This window comes from Bombus affinis, chromosome 6 (assembly GCF_024516045.1).
Source record: "Bombus affinis isolate iyBomAffi1 chromosome 6, iyBomAffi1.2, whole genome shotgun sequence".
Taxonomy (NCBI): Eukaryota; Metazoa; Arthropoda; class Insecta; order Hymenoptera; family Apidae; genus Bombus; species Bombus affinis.
In genome coordinates, this window is record NC_066349.1 from 6197739 (window position 1) to 6219175 (window position 21437).

The following is a 21437-nucleotide window of genomic DNA, read 5'->3' on the forward strand; positions in this document are numbered from 1 at the left end:
CTTTTGCAAGATTAGCTATACATTCTTTTATATCAGATACAATCATTAATGCTTCTCTAGATTCACCACTTACTACCACAACATGTGGTTTCTTTGTGGCAATAAAATTTTTAATTCCAAGCAACTGTGCCTTTTTCAATGTCTTTTCACTTTCCATAAAACTATTTTTACGTTTCAATAAATGCGGTAATCTTAGGTAATCAGTACATTCTCCTTCTGGAGAAATTATGCAAGCAAAGGCGGCTTGAGACGGATCAGGCACATATGCCAAACCCATCACACGAATTCCTTTGCTAGTATTCCAATCTTCGTCATCTTCATCGGGAAATTCACAAGTATATGGAGCAATTTTTATCCAATTGTACATTTTGCGGCAACACGCTTTCATAACACATTCTTTTGCTTCTAATAAAAGATTGGATCTCAATTCTTTTTTCAATTGAGGTATAATAATCCGATTTAAAGCTACTTCAACACTGCCAGTTCTTAATGCATTCCAATCTTGGACACTTTTACTAAATTCGTCCTTATAATATAGTTGCTTTATTTCATCGATATAATTATTGCTAGTATTTCCTTCTATCACGTCACTAAAGGAAAGTGTAATTAATTTATCTTCTTCTGCTACAATTAGTTTTAAGAATTGATCACCAACAAGATCCCGTACAGGTTTATTTTTAAGATATTTTAATCCATAGATGGCATGCCCTTCATCTATCTCCTTTATTCCTTTTTTAGTTGGTTTTACGGATACTTTTGCTCTCTCCATATACATTTCTCTAACGCATTTACGAACTAATGGTTCGTGCGCCAACTGAATCGCAACCATTAATTGTGCAGCTTTAAGTACTTCGTCACTTGTTGTAAATATTGCAGAACAAAAATCATTTGCTACTATTGCAGGTTCTATTGGATCTTGATCTACTTCATGACGCTGATAATTGTCTTGAAGATTTTCAGCAAAATGTTCGGGTGAGAGACCAAATTTTTTAATAAATCCGTCTAGGCCAGCTTTTCTGCAAATATAGTAAGGACCTTTTCTAATCGGCTGCTTTAATGATTCGTCTATTTCTTCTTCTTCATCTTCTACATCAGCAATTTCAGGTAGATCTTCTCCAAGTTGTTGCTGTCTTTTCTTCAATTTAGCTTCCCTTTGTGCTTGTTTTTTCTTCTTATGTGCACTTTCTTGCATGGATGACACATCCTGATTATAATACAACATAAAATGTCGATAAATATCATTTAATTCTTCAAAAGTTTGAGCATTTTTAAGTCGTTCAATATCACCGTCTTTAATAACTCGTATGTTGTCAGGTAATGGAGCATCTGGATTTTTCATAATCTCATCTAATTGAAAATTCCTCATCTTCTCAAAGAGTTTCACTAAATTTTCTTTTCTTTGTTTAAGTTGGCACCATTTTATGTCAAACTTATAAATTTTCCACAAATCATTGATGTTTAACTCTGGCAACACGTATTCTTTTCTATAAAATGCAATAAACGGAACTTCAAAGTTCTGATTACGCATAAAATCTAAAACTTTCTTAATTTTGCCGATTGTTTGCGGACCCTTTTTAGCTCTTTCTTTGGCTTCTTCATTTAGATGAGAATCTTGTATTGAAATTGTTGGTTGACAGAATGCCTGTTTATATATCCATTCAGCTTCAAGATCTAATTCATCCGAATCTTCCACTGTAGGTATAATGGGAACAACGCGAAGTTGCATACGTTCAGGAATGTCTGTAATACGAATCTCATTGTCCACATCGGTGAAGTGTCCACGTATAAGTTCACTAGGTTCATATACTTCAAAAATACTTTTCCTTGTGCTCTTTCTCTTAAGATGTTTTTTTGATCGCCATGGGCGGTCTTCTGCATCATCATGACTATATTCATCATCTTCCTCTTCTTCCTCTTCAAACTCATCCTCTTCATATTTCCCAAATTCGTTATAATCAAAATCAATGCCAAAAATATCTTGGGCTTCTTGCAATGCAGCATCCGTATATGTAGGTCTTTTCTTTCTTCTCTTTTCGGTTATGGGTATTCCATCACCATCCACAATAAAATCATCTTCGTCATCACTTTCTTCCTCATCATACCTTTCCACTTCATCTCTGTGGTCAACTTCACTTCTTTCTTCATCCTCGTCTCCAGAACCTTGAAACAATTCATTGGCAATAGCATCTCTTCCATCGTCTATCTCTTTTTCTTCTTCCACTTCTGACTCTTCATCTTGTATTTTACGTAAACGCTTAAAACGACGTTTCCTTTCAACTTTAACTCCTAAATTTTCTTCAAGTAGGTCATAATCTTCATCTTCTAAACGATCATCAAAATCTTCATCATCACTTTTTTTACGTTTTCTAGAATCAGCAGATCCATCACTATCTTCACCATCATTGTCATCATCGATAGGACTATCATCAATAAGTCCGGGAACTTCTCCATCATCTTCTAGATATTAAACATACATATAATTTAAAGGAAGATGTTTCTAAGTATCAGTAAATATTAATTTACATATTATTAATGATGTATAAATCTTGACTCTAATATTTAATGTATAATGAATAAATAATATATATATATATATATAATAATGTCTAAATAATATATATAATATGTATAAATAATATATATAATGTATAAATAATAATATTTAATGTATAAGTAATAATGTATTTCCTAGGACCTTAAAAAGCTTTGAAAGAAACAGTAACTAAATACTTTTTTGTATCAAAAATTTCACATACCTTCGTCGTCATATTCATCCTCACTGTCCTGCATTGCTTCTAATTTTTTAAGTTTCTTCTTTTCTTTAACATCAAGTTGTTGCTCTTCCTATAAAATTATGAAACATTAGATATGTTCACAATTATTATATGTTCACAAATAATTGCACGTATTTCACTATTTTATTAGTTACCTCACTTTCTTCTGCTTCAAAATCCAAATAATGTGCCATTTTCTATTAGAAATATAAGAATTTTTCGAAAAAATATATAACAAAGCAGAATAACAGACGGAAGAATCGTACTACGGCGCAAGAAGCACTGACTGATCGCTACAGCTGTTTAATACTACGCGTCTATGGGTATTGTGATCGTCCAGAAACTTTCTTGGTGGGGCAACTTTCTTTGTAGTATAGTTCCTTAATCCGCCGCTGCAGTAAGTAACGGCTCTGCGATCGAGTTATGAATAATTTTTTTTTATAGTAAGTAGCCAGTTTACATTATTAAAATAATGTCAGTCAATTATGCAAACCATTATGCAAAATATTTAATAAAATGCATGTATATGTTTCATATATATTCTGCTTTATAACTATAAAATAATTTTTAAAACAAAAAAACATGCTTTTTTTGTGTACTAAGTATGATTATTTTTATTTATACATTATTTATTTATACATTATTTATACATTATTTTATTTATACATTTTATTTATACATTTTATTTATACATTATCAGATTTTTTAATATATATTGAAAGTATTTCTTAAATATATATTATTGTTATTTATAATAAATAATTATTAAAAATTGAAATTCAAAATGATGACATTTGTAACTATGATCATTAGTTTATGAAGGGTTGAAAAGAAAGAACGAACATCTTATTTAACACATGTTTAATGTTCCTAATATTTTATAATAAAATACATATCAAAATTACACGTGCTTAGATTAACATATCGATAGTAAGTCAATTATTATACAAATAAAACTTATACATATATTTTTGAATTAAGGCAGTATCTGTGTTTGAATAATATATATTAGGTCATCACATAAGTTCGTGCCCACTTTTGTGTACACATTTCATGTGTCGATTTATAAACATACGACAATAAGGGACCAATGCACTTGAAAAATAAACAATCTTAACATATATAACCGCTCGAAAAACGGAACGAACTTATGGGATGACCTAATAGAACTAAATGGTAATATGATATATTTGAGCAAATATAAACAGATATATTGTATAGAATTGATAGTTTGAAGATGTAATATCATTGAGGTAGAATATTTTAAACATTATGTACATATAAAGAAGGAAAACAACATTTTCATGATAAAATTTGTTTTGCTAAATTGAAATATAAAATTGGCATTAAATCATTTCTGTTAATTTCCTCCTTTTTTATTTATATATATATTACACACTTCTCGATCAAAATTCTACATTTGTAGCAAAAACCTCAGAAAAGATTCTATAAAAAGAGCATAATGTACATATAAAGAAGGAAAACAACATTTTCATGATAAAATTTGTTTTGCTAAATTGAAATATAAAATTGGCATTAAATCATTTCTGTTAATTTCCTCCTTTTTTATTTACATATATATTACACACTTCTCGATCAAAATTGTACATTTGTAGAAAAAACCTCAGAAAAGATTCTATAAAAAGAGCATAATGTACATATAAAGAAGGAAAACAACATTTTCATGATAAAATTTGTTTTGCTAAATTGAAATATAAAATTAAATATAAAATTAAATCATTTCTGTTAATTTCCTCCTTTTTTATGTACATATATATTACACACTTCTCGATCAAAATTGTACATTTGTAGCAAAAACCTCAGAAAAGATTCTATAAAAAGAGCATAATGTACATATAAAGAAGGAAAACAACATTTTCATGATAAAATTTGTTTTGCTAAATTGAAATATAAAATTAAATATAAAATTAAATATAAAATTAAATATAAAATTAAATCATTTCTGTTAATTTCCTCCTTTTTTATGTACATATATATTACACACTTCTCCATCAAAATTGTACATTTGTGGAAAAAACCTCAGAAGAGATTCTATAAAAAGAGCATAATGTACATATAAAGAAGGAAAACAACATTTTCATGATAAAATTTGTTTTGCTAAATTGAAATATAAAGTTAAATATAAAATTAAATCATTTCTGTTAATTTCCTCCTTTTTTATGTACATATATATTACACACTTCTCGATCAAAATTGTACATTTGTAGAAAAAACCTCAGAAAAGATTCTATAAAAAGAGCATAATGTACATATAAAGAAGGAAAACAACATTTTCATGATAAAATTTGTTTTGCTAAATTGAAATATAAAATTAAATATAAAATAAAATCATTTCTGTTAATTTCCTCCTTTTTTATGTACATATATATTACACACTTCTCCATCAAAATTGTACATTTGTGGAAAAAACCTCAGAAAAGATTCTATAAAAAGAGCATAATGTACATATAAAGAAGGAAAACAACATTTTCATGATAAAATTTGTTTTGCTAAATTGAAATATAAAGTTAAATATAAAATTAAATCATTTCTGTTAATTTCCTCCTTTTTTATGTACATATATATTACACACTTCTCGATCAAAATTGTACATTTGTAGAAAAAACCTCAGAAAAGATTCTATAAAAAGAGCATAATGTACATATAAAGAAGGAAAACAACATTTTCATGATAAAATTTGTTTTGCTAAATTGAAATATAAAATTAAATATAAAATAAAATCATTTCTGTTAATTTCTTCCTTTTTTATGTACATATATATTACACACTTCTCCATCAAAATTGTACATTTGTGGAAAAAACCTCAGAAAAGATTCTATAAAAAGAGCATAATGTACATATAAAGAAGGAAAACAACATTTTCATGATAAAATTTGTTTTGCTAAATTGAAATATAAAATTAAATATAAAATTAAATATAAAATTAAATCATTTCTGTTAATTTCCTCCTTTTTTATGTACATATATATTACACACTTCTCGATCAAAATTGTACATTTGTAGAAAAAACCTCAGAAAAGATTCTATAAAAAGAGCATAATGTACATATAAAGAAGGAAAACAACATTTTCATGATAAAATTTGTTTTGCTAAATTGAAATATAAAATTGGCATTAAATCATTTCTGTTAATTTCCTCCTTTTTTATGTACATATATATTACACACTTCTCAATCAAAATTGTACATTTGTAGAAAAAACCTCAGAAAAGATTCTATAAAAAGAGCATAATGTACATATAAAGAAGGAAAACAACATTTTCATGATAAAATTTGTTTTGCTAAATTGAAATATAAAGTTAAATATAAAATTAAATCATTTCTGTTAATTTCCTCCTTTTTTATGTACATATATATTACACACTTCTCGATCAAAATTGTACATTTGTAGCAAAAACCTCAGAAAAGATTCTATAAAAAGTGCATAATTTGTACTAGTAATACATATTTGATATAGAAAATGCTTTGTGCCAATTAACAGAAAATGAAACCATACACATTTATGGTTCAATTTACTCTTTTTCTTTTGTTAATAGAGTATACTCTATTCGATAGAGTATTGTTTCAAATAACCAATTGTTCTAGCTACATATACATGTAAAACGTATGATTATCAACTTTCATCATATAGGGGAGTACCATCTCCACTTAGACATACTCCGGGGACTAGAATTTGTAAATGGAGTTTCTCTAGGAGATTTATAAGACGGAGTACGTGCAGATGGGGTTCTATTGCGCGGAGTTGCTCTCCCATTTTGATCTTCTTGATTTCGTGGCGTTTTTCTAGATTCATCATATCTTGGAGTAGTATTATTATAATTAGAAAATGAATTAGAAGATTGCTTTGATCGAGCCCATGCTTCCGCCGCTTTTGTCCAATTCGTTGCATTAGATGTACTAGTGACAGATCTATGTGATCTTGCAGTTGTATGTGAATTTGAATTCATTGCTGGAGGAATTGGTTGTAAGAATGGTCCTTGAGAGTGGCTGGGTGTTTGTGGATGATGAGGCGTGTGGTGTGGTGTATGATAGGGGGTCATAAACGGAGTTTGGCCGGAAGGCGTATAAGGCGTACTTCCATACATTCCATAATTATTAACACTAGCAGCTCCTGGAGTGTATGGTGGATAATGATGTGGAGTTTGATTTGCTACTTTCGAGAGTGAATGTAACATGTCGTGTGGCATATTCTGTGCTACCCTCTGTATTGTATCTGCATTCACTCCTGAAAAAAAAGAAACAGACAAAAAGGAAGTTAATTTCAGTAGAATAAAAATTATTATAGGATCCAAATTCTTAGTAATATGAAACTTACCATTCACTCCTGGAGTACCATTGTATGGTGTTCTGGAAGTCATAGTTCCATGTGGAGTACCAGGTGTAGCTTGTCCTGGCATAGGATCTCTAAAGTGTTCTTTGAACCAGCGGAACAAGTCATTTATTCTATTAAACATTTGATCTCTAAATCGAAATCCATCGGCTATTACAGTAACATATTCATGACGGCAACGAGTTCGTGGTAAATACGAAAGTAAAAATTTTCCAGGATAATTCTAAAATGTATAACAAAAAATATTAATTTAATTGAAAAATAAAAATTTTGAAGTAGGAATATAAGCAAATATTAAATATTTTCGAACATACCTTAGTTGCAGATACAATATATGGTATTCCTCCAGGATTTTGCTTCTTCTGTTCCTTCAAAATTTCTTCTGCTTTATCTTTAATGCCTTCTACGCTTGTTTTGTAATATTTAAAATCTAAAAGTTCCGAAGCATAAGCAGCCATCGGATTAATATGTCTAGCGATAATTTCATCCAAATCTTCAAATTCTTCATTGCCAATCCATAAACTGCGACCCAAAGAGAATGCATTTTCTTTGCCTTCTTCCCTTACATCAATATGTTGATAAATATTTTCTGTAACTTTCCATGTTACGGTCAAATGATCGGCTCCCTTACTGCTAGGTCGTATTATTGCTTCCCCTTGCCTCATAGTTGGCATTAACTTTTCAGCTTCTGCAAAACTTATATTATGGAAACTAGGATGAACTATAAGACGTTTTACATAAGTTTGTCGTTGTTGTAATTTCTTAGCATCCTCATCTGTTTTCATATCTTTTTCTTCTGCCTCTACTTCATAATAAACGTCTCGCTGAGGTCTCCATTCGTGATTTTTATCAATAAGATCACTCGTCTTGCTAGTACATTCGACACTAAATCGTTCTACTTCGATCTTAATTATACGACAATGAATTACTTGTCCGACACGTACTCTTTCCTCTGGACTAGCGACATGTTTATCAGACAGATTTTTTACGTGAATGTATCCAGATATTCCATTATCCAACCTTAAACGAATTCCAGTTGCTTTCCCCGGACATGCACCGGCATCAAAATGATTCCATACCTCGAACAATTCTGGAAAATCGTTTTTCAAGCAGAATGGGCATTGCCATAATCCGGTTTCATCATTTCGAACAGGATTCGCTTGATCTAATTGATCTCCTCGAGGTCTTCTATGGCTTATACCAACAACTGTTGCCAAAATTAATTTACCGACATAGAAAGTTTCCGGAGTTTCTTTAGTCAAAATATCAAATAATTGTTCAGTATTTAGAGATTGGTAAGGTACACGGAGATCTTTGTATCTACAATTCAGTTCAGCTCTTATATCGTAAAGAGTAATGCACTTGTTTCCAAAACACTGTCTTTCAAGCTCTTCTGCAAATGCATCTAAATCTAAATCTTTTAATCTTTCTGGTGATTCAAGAATTTCTTCTAGGGCACCAGCAGGATTTGCATTTTCATCATCATACTCTAAAGCATCTACTGCCATTTTTCTTGCCCATTCATATGTCTCTGGATGTACACGCGAGCCATCTAGTACTTCCACATATGCCTCTGTGCTATCTCCTAAACTATTTGTATCAATTTTAATAAAACCAGCACAATTGACAAACACTTTAGGTCCCATATGACATGCTGTTATAAGCTGTGTTCTATTTTCTAATCTCTGATTAGTTTGTTTCAAAATCTTAATCAGAGCCTGTGCTTTTCTAGGTCCCAAGCCACATACAAATTGTACTAGGTTTGCTGTATAAGGCTGCTGAACTGCTCTATTTAAATCTACTCCTACTTCATTTATACGATTTATAAATTCCAAATATAAATTTTCTATAAGATCATCTTTAGAAAGTTGATCTTGCAAAGGATGATATTTAAGGCACAGAATTTCTTCATCTATGGTACACAACTGAGAGAATTCTAATAGAGGATCTTGTATTTTTCTTGCTAAAGATATAGCTTGTCTTAACAATTCTGGATAATCTCTGAACTCAGATATACTTCTATTACTATTTGCATAAACTTTAGTAAGTTCATTATCACATATTTCCACTTGGATTGTAGGAAATTGTCCTTCTTTTGCAAGATTAGCTATACATTCTTTTATATCAGATACAATCATTAATGCTTCTCTAGATTCACCACTTACTACCACAACATGTGGTTTCTTTGTGGCAATAAAATTTTTAATTCCAAGCAACTGTGCCTTTTTCAATGTCTTTTCACTTTCCATAAAACTATTTTTACGTTTCAATAAATGCGGTAATCTTAGGTAATCAGTACATTCTCCTTCTGGAGAAATTATGCAAGCAAAGGCGGCTTGAGACGGATCAGGCACATATGCCAAACCCATCACACGAATTCCTTTGCTAGTATTCCAATCTTCGTCATCTTCATCGGGAAATTCACAAGTATATGGAGCAATTTTTATCCAATTGTACATTTTGCGGCAACACGCTTTCATAACACATTCTTTTGCTTCTAATAAAAGATTGGATCTCAATTCTTTTTTCAATTGAGGTATAATAATCCGATTTAAAGCTACTTCAACACTGCCAGTTCTTAATGCATTCCAATCTTGGACACTTTTACTAAATTCGTCCCTATAATATAGTTGCTTTATTTCATCGATATAATTATTGCTAGTATTTCCTTCTATCACGTCACTAAAGGAAAGTGTAATTAATTTATCTTCTTCTGCTACAATTAGTTTTAAGAATTGATCACCAACAAGATCCCGTACAGGTTTATTTTTAAGATATTTTAATCCATAGATGGCATGCCCTTCATCTATCTCCTTTATTCCTTTTTTAGTTGGTTTTACGGATACTTTTGCTCTCTCCATATACATTTCTCTAACGCATTTACGAACTAATGGTTCGTGCGCCAACTGAATCGCAACCATTAATTGTGCAGCTTTAAGTACTTCGTCACTTGTTGTAAATATTGCAGAACAAAAATCATTTGCTACTATTGCAGGTTCTATTGGATCTTGATCTACTTCATGACGCTGATAATTGTCTTGAAGATTTTCAGCAAAATGTTCGGGTGAGAGACCAAATTTTTTAATAAATCCGTCTAGGCCAGCTTTTCTGCAAATATAGTAAGGACCTTTTCTAATCGGCTGCTTTAATGATTCGTCTATTTCTTCTTCTTCATCTTCTACATCAGCAATTTCAGGTAGATCTTCTCCAAGTTGTTGCTGTCTTTTCTTCAATTTAGCTTCCCTTTGTGCTTGTTTTTTCTTCTTATGTGCACTTTCTTGCATGGATGACACATCCTGATTATAATACAACATAAAATGTCGATAAATATCATTTAATTCTTCAAAAGTTTGAGCATTTTTAAGTCGTTCAATATCACCGTCTTTAATAACTCGTATGTTGTCAGGTAATGGAGCATCTGGATTTTTCATAATCTCATCTAATTGAAAATTCCTCATCTTCTCAAAGAGTTTCACTAAATTTTCTTTTCTTTGTTTAAGTTGGCACCATTTTATGTCAAACTTATAAATTTTCCACAAATCATTGATGTTTAACTCTGGCAACACGTATTCTTTTCTATAAAATGCAATAAACGGAACTTCAAAGTTCTGATTACGCATAAAATCTAAAACTTTCTTAATTTTGCCGATTGTTTGCGGACCCTTTTTAGCTCTTTCTTTGGCTTCTTCATTTAGATGAGAATCTTGTATTGAAATTGTTGGTTGACAGAATGCCTGTTTATATATCCATTCAGCTTCAAGATCTAATTCATCCGAATCTTCCACTGTAGGTATAATGGGAACAACGCGAAGTTGCATACGTTCAGGAATGTCTGTAATACGAATCTCATTGTCCACATCGGTGAAGTGTCCACGTATAAGTTCACTAGGTTCATATACTTCAAAAATACTTTTCCTTGTGCTCTTTCTCTTAAGATGTTTTTTTGATCGCCATGGGCGGTCTTCTGCATCATCATGACTATATTCATCATCTTCCTCTTCTTCCTCTTCAAACTCATCCTCTTCATATTTCCCAAATTCGTTATAATCAAAATCAATGCCAAAAATATCTTGGGCTTCTTGCAATGCAGCATCCGTATATGTAGGTCTTTTCTTTCTTCTCTTTTCGGTTATGGGTATTCCATCACCATCCACAATAAAATCATCTTCGTCATCACTTTCTTCCTCATCATACCTTTCCACTTCATCTCTGTGGTCAACTTCACTTCTTTCTTCATCCTCGTCTCCAGAACCTTGAAACAATTCATTGGCAATAGCATCTCTTCCATCGTCTATCTCTTTTTCTTCTTCCACTTCTGACTCTTCATCTTGTATTTTACGTAAACGCTTAAAACGACGTTTCCTTTCAACTTTAACTCCTAAATTTTCTTCAAGTAGGTCATAATCTTCATCTTCTAAACGATCATCAAAATCTTCATCATCACTTTTTTTACGTTTTCTAGAATCAGCAGATCCATCACTATCTTCACCATCATTGTCATCATCGATAGGACTATCATCAATAAGTCCGGGAACTTCTCCATCATCTTCTAGATATTAAACATACATATAATTTAAAGGAAGATGTTTCTAAGTATCAGTAAATATTAATTTACATATTATTAATGATGTATAAATCTTGACTCTAATATTTAATGTATAATGAATAAATAATATATATATATATATATAATAATGTCTAAATAATATATATAATATGTATAAATAATATATATAATGTATAAATAATAATATTTAATGTATAAGTAATAATGTATTTCCTAGGACCTTAAAAAGCTTTGAAAGAAACAGTAACTAAATACTTTTTTGTATCAAAAATTTCACATACCTTCGTCGTCATATTCATCCTCACTGTCCTGCATTGCTTCTAATTTTTTAAGTTTCTTCTTTTCTTTAACATCAAGTTGTTGCTCTTCCTATAAAATTATGAAACATTAGATATGTTCACAATTATTATATGTTCACAAATAATTGCACGTATTTCACTATTTTATTAGTTACCTCACTTTCTTCTGCTTCAAAATCCAAATAATGTGCCATTTTCTATTAGAAATATAAGAATTTTTCGAAAAAATATATAACAAAGCAGAATAACAGACGGAAGAATCGTACTACGGCGCAAGAAGCACTGACTGATCGCTACAGCTGTTTAATACTACGCGTCTATGGGTATTGTGATCGTCCAGAAACTTTCTTGGTGGGGCAACTTTCTTTGTAGTATAGTTCCTTAATCCGCCGCTGCAGTAAGTAACGGCTCTGCGATCGAGTTATGAATAATTTTTTTTTATAGTAAGTAGCCAGTTTACATTATTAAAATAATGTCAGTCAATTATGCAAACCATTATGCAAAATATTTAATAAAATGCATGTATATGTTTCATATATATTCTGCTTTATAACTATAAAATAATTTTTAAAACAAAAAAACATGCTTTTTTTGTGTACTAAGTATGATTATTTTTATTTATACATTATTTATTTATACATTATTTATACATTATTTTATTTATACATTTTATTTATACATTTTATTTATACATTATCAGATTTTTTAATATATATTGAAAGTATTTCTTAAATATATATTATTGTTATTTATAATAAATAATTATTAAAAATTGAAATTCAAAATGATGACATTTGTAACTATGATCATTAGTTTATGAAGGGTTGAAAAGAAAGAACGAACATCTTATTTAACACATGTTTAATGTTCCTAATATTTTATAATAAAATACATATCAAAATTACACGTGCTTAGATTAACATATCGATAGTAAGTCAATTATTATACAAATAAAACTTATACATATATTTTTGAATTAAGGCAGTATCTGTGTTTGAATAATATATATTAGGTCATCACATAAGTTCGTGCCCACTTTTGTGTACACATTTCATGTGTCGATTTATAAACATACGACAATAAGGGACCAATGCACTTGAAAAATAAACAATCTTAACATATATAACCGCTCGAAAAACGGAACGAACTTATGGGATGACCTAATAGAACTAAATGGTAATATGATATATTTGAGCAAATATAAACAGATATATTGTATAGAATTGATAGTTTGAAGATGTAATATCATTGAGGTAGAATATTTTAAACATTATGTACATATAAAGAAGGAAAACAACATTTTCATGATAAAATTTGTTTTGCTAAATTGAAATATAAAATTGGCATTAAATCATTTCTGTTAATTTCCTCCTTTTTTATTTATATATATATTACACACTTCTCGATCAAAATTCTACATTTGTAGCAAAAACCTCAGAAAAGATTCTATAAAAAGAGCATAATGTACATATAAAGAAGGAAAACAACATTTTCATGATAAAATTTGTTTTGCTAAATTGAAATATAAAATTGGCATTAAATCATTTCTGTTAATTTCCTCCTTTTTTATTTACATATATATTACACACTTCTCGATCAAAATTGTACATTTGTAGAAAAAACCTCAGAAAAGATTCTATAAAAAGAGCATAATGTACATATAAAGAAGGAAAACAACATTTTCATGATAAAATTTGTTTTGCTAAATTGAAATATAAAATTAAATATAAAATTAAATCATTTCTGTTAATTTCCTCCTTTTTTATGTACATATATATTACACACTTCTCGATCAAAATTGTACATTTGTAGCAAAAACCTCAGAAAAGATTCTATAAAAAGAGCATAATGTACATATAAAGAAGGAAAACAACATTTTCATGATAAAATTTGTTTTGCTAAATTGAAATATAAAATTAAATATAAAATTAAATATAAAATTAAATCATTTCTGTTAATTTCCTCCTTTTTTATGTACATATATATTACACACTTCTCCATCAAAATTGTACATTTGTGGAAAAAACCTCAGAAAAGATTCTATAAAAAGAACATAATGTACATATAAAGAAGGAAAACAACATTTTCATGATAAAATTTGTTTTGCTAAATTGAAATATAAAGTTAAATATAAAATTAAATCATTTCTGTTAATTTCCTCCTTTTTTATGTACATATATATTACACACTTCTCGATCAAGATTGTACATTTGTAGAAAAAACCTCAGAAAAGATTCTATAAAAAGAGCATAATGTACATATAAAGAAGGAAAACAACATTTTCATGATAAAATTTGTTTTGCTAAATTGAAATATAAAATTAAATATAAAATAAAATCATTTCTGTTAATTTCCTCCTTTTTTATGTACATATATATTACACACTTCTCCATCAAAATTGTACATTTGTGAAAAAAACCTCAGAAAAGATTCTATAAAAAGAGCATAATGTACATATAAAGAAGGAAAACAACATTTTCATGATAAAATTTGTTTTGCTAAATTGAAATATAAAATTAAATATAAAATTAAATATAAAATTAAATCATTTCTGTTAATTTCCTCCTTTTTTATGTACATATATATTACACACTTCTCGATCAAAATTGTACATTTGTAGAAAAAACCTCAGAAAAGATTCTATAAAAAGAGCATAATGTACATATAAAGAAGGAAAACAACATTTTCATGATAAAATTTGTTTTGCTAAATTGAAATATAAAATTGGCATTAAATCATTTCTGTTAATTTCCTCCTTTTTTATGTACATATATATTACACACTTCTCAATCAAAATTGTACATTTGTAGAAAAAACCTCAGAAAAGATTCTATAAAAAGAGCATAATGTACATATAAAGAAGGAAAACAACATTTTCATGATAAAATTTGTTTTGCTAAATTGAAATATAAAGTTAAATATAAAATTAAATCATTTCTGTTAATTTCCTCCTTTTTTATGTACATATATATTACACACTTCTCGATCAAAATTGTACATTTGTAGCAAAAACCTCAGAAAAGATTCTATAAAAAGTGCATAATTTGTACTAGTAATACATATTTGATATAGAAAATGCTTTGTGCCAATTAACAGAAAATGAAACCATACACATTTATGGTTCAATTTACTCTTTTTCTTTTGTTAATAGAGTATACTCTATTCGATAGAGTATTGTTTCAAATAACCAATTGTTCTAGCTACATATACATGTAAAACGTATGATTATCAACTTTCATCATATAGGGGAGTACCATCTCCACTTAGACATACTCCGGGGACTAGAATTTGTAAATGGAGTTTCTCTAGGAGATTTATAAGACGGAGTACGTGCAGATGGGGTTCTATTGCGCGGAGTTGCTCTCCCATTTTGATCTTCTTGATTTCGTGGCGTTTTTCTAGATTCATCATATCTTGGAGTAGTATTATTATAATTAGAAAATGAATTAGAAGATTGCTTTGATCGAGCCCATGCTTCCGCCGCTTTTGTCCAATTCGTTGCATTGGATGTACTAGTGACAGATCTATGTGATCTTGCAGTTGTATGTGAATTTGAATTCATTGCTGGAGGAATTGGTTGTAAGAATGGTCCTTGAGAGTGGCTGGGTGTTTGTGGATGATGAGGCGTGTGGTGTGGTGTATGATAGGGGGTCATAAACGGAGTTTGGCCGGAAGGCGTATAAGGCGTACTTCCATACATTCCATAATTATTAACACTAGCAGCTCCTGGAGTGTATGGTGGATAATGATGTGGAGTTTGATTTGCTACTTTCGAGAGTGAATGTAACATGTCGTGTGGCATATTCTGTGCTACCCTCTGTATTGTATCTGCATTCACTCCTGAAAAAAAAGAAACAGACAAAAAGGAAGTTAATTTCAGTAGAATAAAAATTATTATAGGATCCAAATTCTTAGTAATATGAAACTTACCATTCACTCCTGGAGTACCATTGTATGGTGTTCTGGAAGTCATAGTTCCATGTGGAGTACCAGGTGTAGCTTGTCCTGGCATAGGATCTCTAAAGTGTTCTTTGAACCAGCGGAACAAGTCATTTATTCTATTAAACATTTGATCTCTAAATCGAAATCCATCGGCTATTACAGTAACATATTCATGACGGCAACGAGTTCGTGGTAAATACGAAAGTAAAAATTTTCCAGGATAATTCTAAAATGTATAACAAAAAATATTAATTTAATTGAAAAATAAAAATTTTGAAGTAGGAATATAAGCAAATATTAAATATTTTCGAACATACCTTAGTTGCAGATACAATATATGGTATTCCTCCAGGATTTTGCTTCTTCTGTTCCTTCAAAATTTCTTCTGCTTTATCTTTAATGCCTTCTACGCTTGTTTTGTAATATTTAAAATCTAAAAGTTCCGAAGCATAAGCAGCCATCGGATTAATATGTCTAGCGATAATTTCATCCAAATCTTCAAATTCTTCATTGCCAATCCATAAACTGCGACCCAAAGAGAATGCATTTTCTTTGCCTTCTTCCCTTACATCAATATGTTGATAAATATTTTCTGTAACTTTCCATGTTACGGTCAAATGATCGGCTCCCTTACTGCTAGGTCGTATTATTGCTTCCCCTTGCCTCATAGTTGGCATTAACTTTTCAGCTTCTGCAAAACTTATATTATGGAAACTAGGATGAACTATAAGACGTTTTACATAAGTTTGTCGTTGTTGTAATTTCTTAGCATCCTCATCTGTTTTCATATCTTTTTCTTCTGCCTCTACTTCATAATAAACGTCTCGCTGAGGTCTCCATTCGTGATTTTTATCAATAAGATCACTCGTCTTGCTAGTACATTCGACACTAAATCGTTCTACTTCGATCTTAATTATACGACAATGAATTACTTGTCCGACACGTACTCTTTCCTCTGGACTAGCGACATGTTTATCAGACAGATTTTTTACGTGAATGTATCCAGATATTCCATTATCCAACCTTAAACGAATTCCAGTTGCTTTCCCCGGACATGCACCGGCATCAAAATGATTCCATACCTCGAACAATTCTGGAAAATCGTTTTTCAAGCAGAATGGGCATTGCCATAATCCGGTTTCATCATTTCGAACAGGATTCGCTTGATCTAATTGATCTCCTCGAGGTCTTCTATGGCTTATACCAACAACTGTTGCCAAAATTAATTTACCGACATAGAAAGTTTCCGGAGTTTCTTTAGTCAAAATATCAAATAATTGTTCAGTATTTAGAGATTGGTAAGGTACACGGAGATCTTTGTATCTACAATTCAGTTCAGCTCTTATATCGTAAAGAGTAATGCACTTGTTTCCAAAACACTGTCTTTCAAGCTCTTCTGCAAATGCATCTAAATCTAAATCTTTTAATCTTTCTGGTGATTCAAGAATTTCTTCTAGGGCACCAGCAGGATTTGCATTTTCATCATCATACTCTAAAGCATCTACTGCCATTTTTCTTGCCCATTCATATGTCTCTGGATGTACACGCGAGCCATCTAGTACTTCCACATATGCCTCTGTGCTATCTCCTAAACTATTTGTATCAATTTTAATAAAACCAGCACAATTGACAAACACTTTAGGTCCCATATGACATGCTGTTATAAGCTGTGTTCTATTTTCTAATCTCTGATTAGTTTGTTTCAAAATCTTAATCAGAGCCTGTGCTTTTCTAGGTCCCAAGCCACATACAAATTGTACTAGGTTTGCTGTATAAGGCTGCTGAACTGCTCTATTTAAATCTACTCCTACTTCATTTATACGATTTATAAATTCCAAATATAAATTTTCTATAAGATCATCTTTAGAAAGTTGATCTTGCAAAGGATGATATTTAAGGCACAGAATTTCTTCATCTATGGTACACAACTGAGAGAATTCTAATAGAGGATCTTGTATTTTTCTTGCTAAAGATATAGCTTGTCTTAACAATTCTGGATAATCTCTGAACTCAGATATACTTCTATTACTATTTGCATAAACTTTAGTAAGTTCATTATCACATATTTCCACTTGGATTGTAGGAAATTGTCCTTCTTTTGCAAGATTAGCTATACATTCTTTTATATCAGATACAATCATTAATGCTTCTCTAGATTCACCACTTACTACCACAACATGTGGTTTCTTTGTGGCAATAAAATTTTTAATTCCAAGCAACTGTGCCTTTTTCAATGTCTTTTCACTTTCCATAAAACTATTTTTACGTTTCAATAAATGCGGTAATCTTAGGTAATCAGTACATTCTCCTTCTGGAGAAATTATGCAAGCAAAGGCGGCTTGAGACGGATCAGGCACATATGCCAAACCCATCACACGAATTCCTTTGCTAGTATTCCAATCTTCGTCATCTTCATCGGGAAATTCACAAGTATATGGAGCAATTTTTATCCAATTGTACATTTTGCGGCAACACGCTTTCATAACACATTCTTTTGCTTCTAATAAAAGATTGGATCTCAATTCTTTTTTCAATTGAGGTATAATAATCCGATTTAAAGCTACTTCAACACTGCCAGTTCTTAATGCATTCCAATCTTGGACACTTTTACTAAATTCGTCCTTATAATATAGTTGCTTTATTTCATCGATATAATTATTGCTAGTATTTCCTTCTATCACGTCACTAAAGGAAAGTGTAATTAATTTATCTTCTTCTGCTACAATTAGTTTTAAGAATTGATCACCAACAAGATCCCGTACAGGTTTATTTTTAAGATATTTTAATCCATAGATGGCATGCCCTTCATCTATCTCCTTTATTCCTTTTTTAGTTGGTTTTACGGATACTTTTGCTCTCTCCATATACATTTCTCTAACGCATTTACGAACTAATGGTTCGTGCGCCAACTGAATCGCAACCATTAATTGTGCAGCTTTAAGTACTTCGTCACTTGTTGTAAATATTGCAGAACAAAAATCATTTGCTACTATTGCAGGTTCTATTGGATCTTGATCTACTTCATGACGCTGATAATTGTCTTGAAGATTTTCAGCAAAATGTTCGGGTGAGAGACCAAATTTTTTAATAAATCCGTCTAGGCCAGCTTTTCTGCAAATATAGTAAGGACCTTTTCTAATCGGCTGCTTTAATGATTCGTCTATTTCTTCTTCTTCATCTTCTACATCAGCAATTTCAGGTAGATCTTCTCCAAGTTGTTGCTGTCTTTTCTTCAATTTAGCTTCCCTTTGTGCTTGTTTTTTCTTCTTATGTGCACTTTCTTGCATGGATGACACATCCTGATTATAATACAACATAAAATGTCGATAAATATCATTTAATTCTTCAAAAGTTTGAGCATTTTTAAGTCGTTCAATATCACCGTCTTTAATAACTCGTATGTTGTCAGGTAATGGAGCATCTGGATTTTTCATAATCTCATCTAATTGAAAATTCCTCATCTTCTCAAAGAGTTTCACTAAATTTTCTTTTCTTTGTTTAAGTTGGCACCATTTTATGTCAAACTTATAAATTTTCCACAAATCATTGATGTTTAACTCTGGCAACACGTATTCTTTTCTATAAAATGCAATAAACGGAACTTCAAAGTTCTGATTACGCATAAAATCTAAAACTTTCTTAATTTTGCCGATTGTTTGCGGACCCTTTTTAGCTCTTTCTTTGGCTTCTTCATTTAGATGAGAATCTTGTATTGAAATTGTTGGTTGACAGAATGCCTGTTTATATATCCATTCAGCTTCAAGATCTAATTCATCCGAATCTTCCACTGTAGGTATAATGGGAACAACGCGAAGTTGCATACGTTCAGGAATGTCTGTAATACGAATCTCATTGTCCACATCGGTGAAGTGTCCACGTATAAGTTCACTAGGTTCATATACTTCAAAAATACTTTTCCTTGTGCTCTTTCTCTTAAGATGTTTTTTTGATCGCCTTGGGCGGTCTTCTGCATCATCATGACTATATTCATCATCTTCCTCTTCTTCCTCTTCAAACTCATCCTCTTCATATTTCCCAAATTCGTTATAATCAAAATCAATGCCAAAAATATCTTGGGCTTCTTGCAATGCAGCATCCGTATATGTAGGTCTTTTCTTTCTTCTCTTTTCGGTTATGGGTATTCCATCACCATCCACAATAAAATCATCTTCGTCATCACTTTCTTCCTCATCATACCTTTCCACTTCATCTCTGTGGTCAACTTCACTTCTTTCTTCATCCTCGTCTCCAGAACCTTGAAACAATTCATTGGCAATAGCATCTCTTCCATCGTCTATCTCTTTTTCTTCTTCCACTTCTGACTCTTCATCTTGTATTTTACGTAAACGCTTAAAACGACGTTTCCTTTCAACTTTAACTCCTAAATTTTCTTCAAGTAGGTCATAATCTTCATCTTCTAAACGATCATCAAAATCTTCATCATCACTTTTTTTACGTTTTCTAGAATCAGCAGATCCATCACTATCTTCACCATCATTGTCATCATCGATAGGACTATCATCAATAAGTCCGGGAACTTCTCCATCATCTTCTAGATATTAAACATACATATAATTTAAAGGAAGATGTTTCTAAGTATCAGTAAATATTAATTTACATATTATTAATGATGTATAAATCTTGACTCTAATATTTAATGTATAATGAATAAATAATATATATAATATGTATAAATAATATATATAATGTATAAATAATAATATTTAATGTATAAGTAATAATATTTAATGTATAAGTAATAATGTATTTCCTAGGACCTTAAAAAGCTTTGAAAGAAACAGTAACTAAATACTTTTTTGTATCAAAAATTTCACATACCTTCGTCGTCATATTCATCCTCACTGTCCTGCATTGCTTCTAATTTTTTAAGTTTCTTCTTTTCTTTAACATCAAGTTGTTGCTCTTCCTATAAAATTATGAAACATTAGATATGTTCACAATTATTATATGTTCACAAATAATTGCACGTATTTCACTATTTTATTAGTTACCTCACTTTCTTCTGCTTCAAAATCCAAATAATGTGCCATTTTCTATTAGAAATATAAGAATTTTTCGAAAAAATATATAACAAAGCAGAATAACAGACGGAAGAATCGTACTACGGCGCAAGAAGCACTGACTGATCGCTACAGCTGTTTAATACTACGCGTCTATGGGTATTGTGATCGTCCAGAAACTTTCTTGGTGGGGCAACTTTCTTTGTAGTATAGTTCCTTAATCCGCCGCTGCAGTAAGTGACGGCTCTGCGATCGAGTTATGAATAATTTTTTTTTATAGTAAGTAGCCAGTTTACATTATAAAAATAATGTCAGTCAATTATGCAAACCATTATGCAAAATATTTAATAAAATGCATGTATATGTTTCATATATATTCTGCTTTATAACTATAAAATAATTTTTAAAACAAAAAAACATGCTTTTTTTGTGTACTAAGTATGATTATTTTTATTTATACATTATTTATTTATACATTATTTATA

General features: G+C 30.5%; 2 pseudogenes; both read right to left on the bottom strand.

The window, feature by feature from the left end:
* Window positions 1-6281: 6281 nt before the first annotated feature.
* Window positions 6282-12047, bottom strand: LOC126917350 (transcription elongation factor SPT6-like; annotated as a pseudogene).
* A 3045-nt stretch (window positions 12048-15092) lies between these two features.
* On the bottom strand, window positions 15093-20846 carry LOC126917351 (transcription elongation factor SPT6-like; annotated as a pseudogene).
* Window positions 20847-21437: the final 591 nt, after the last annotated feature.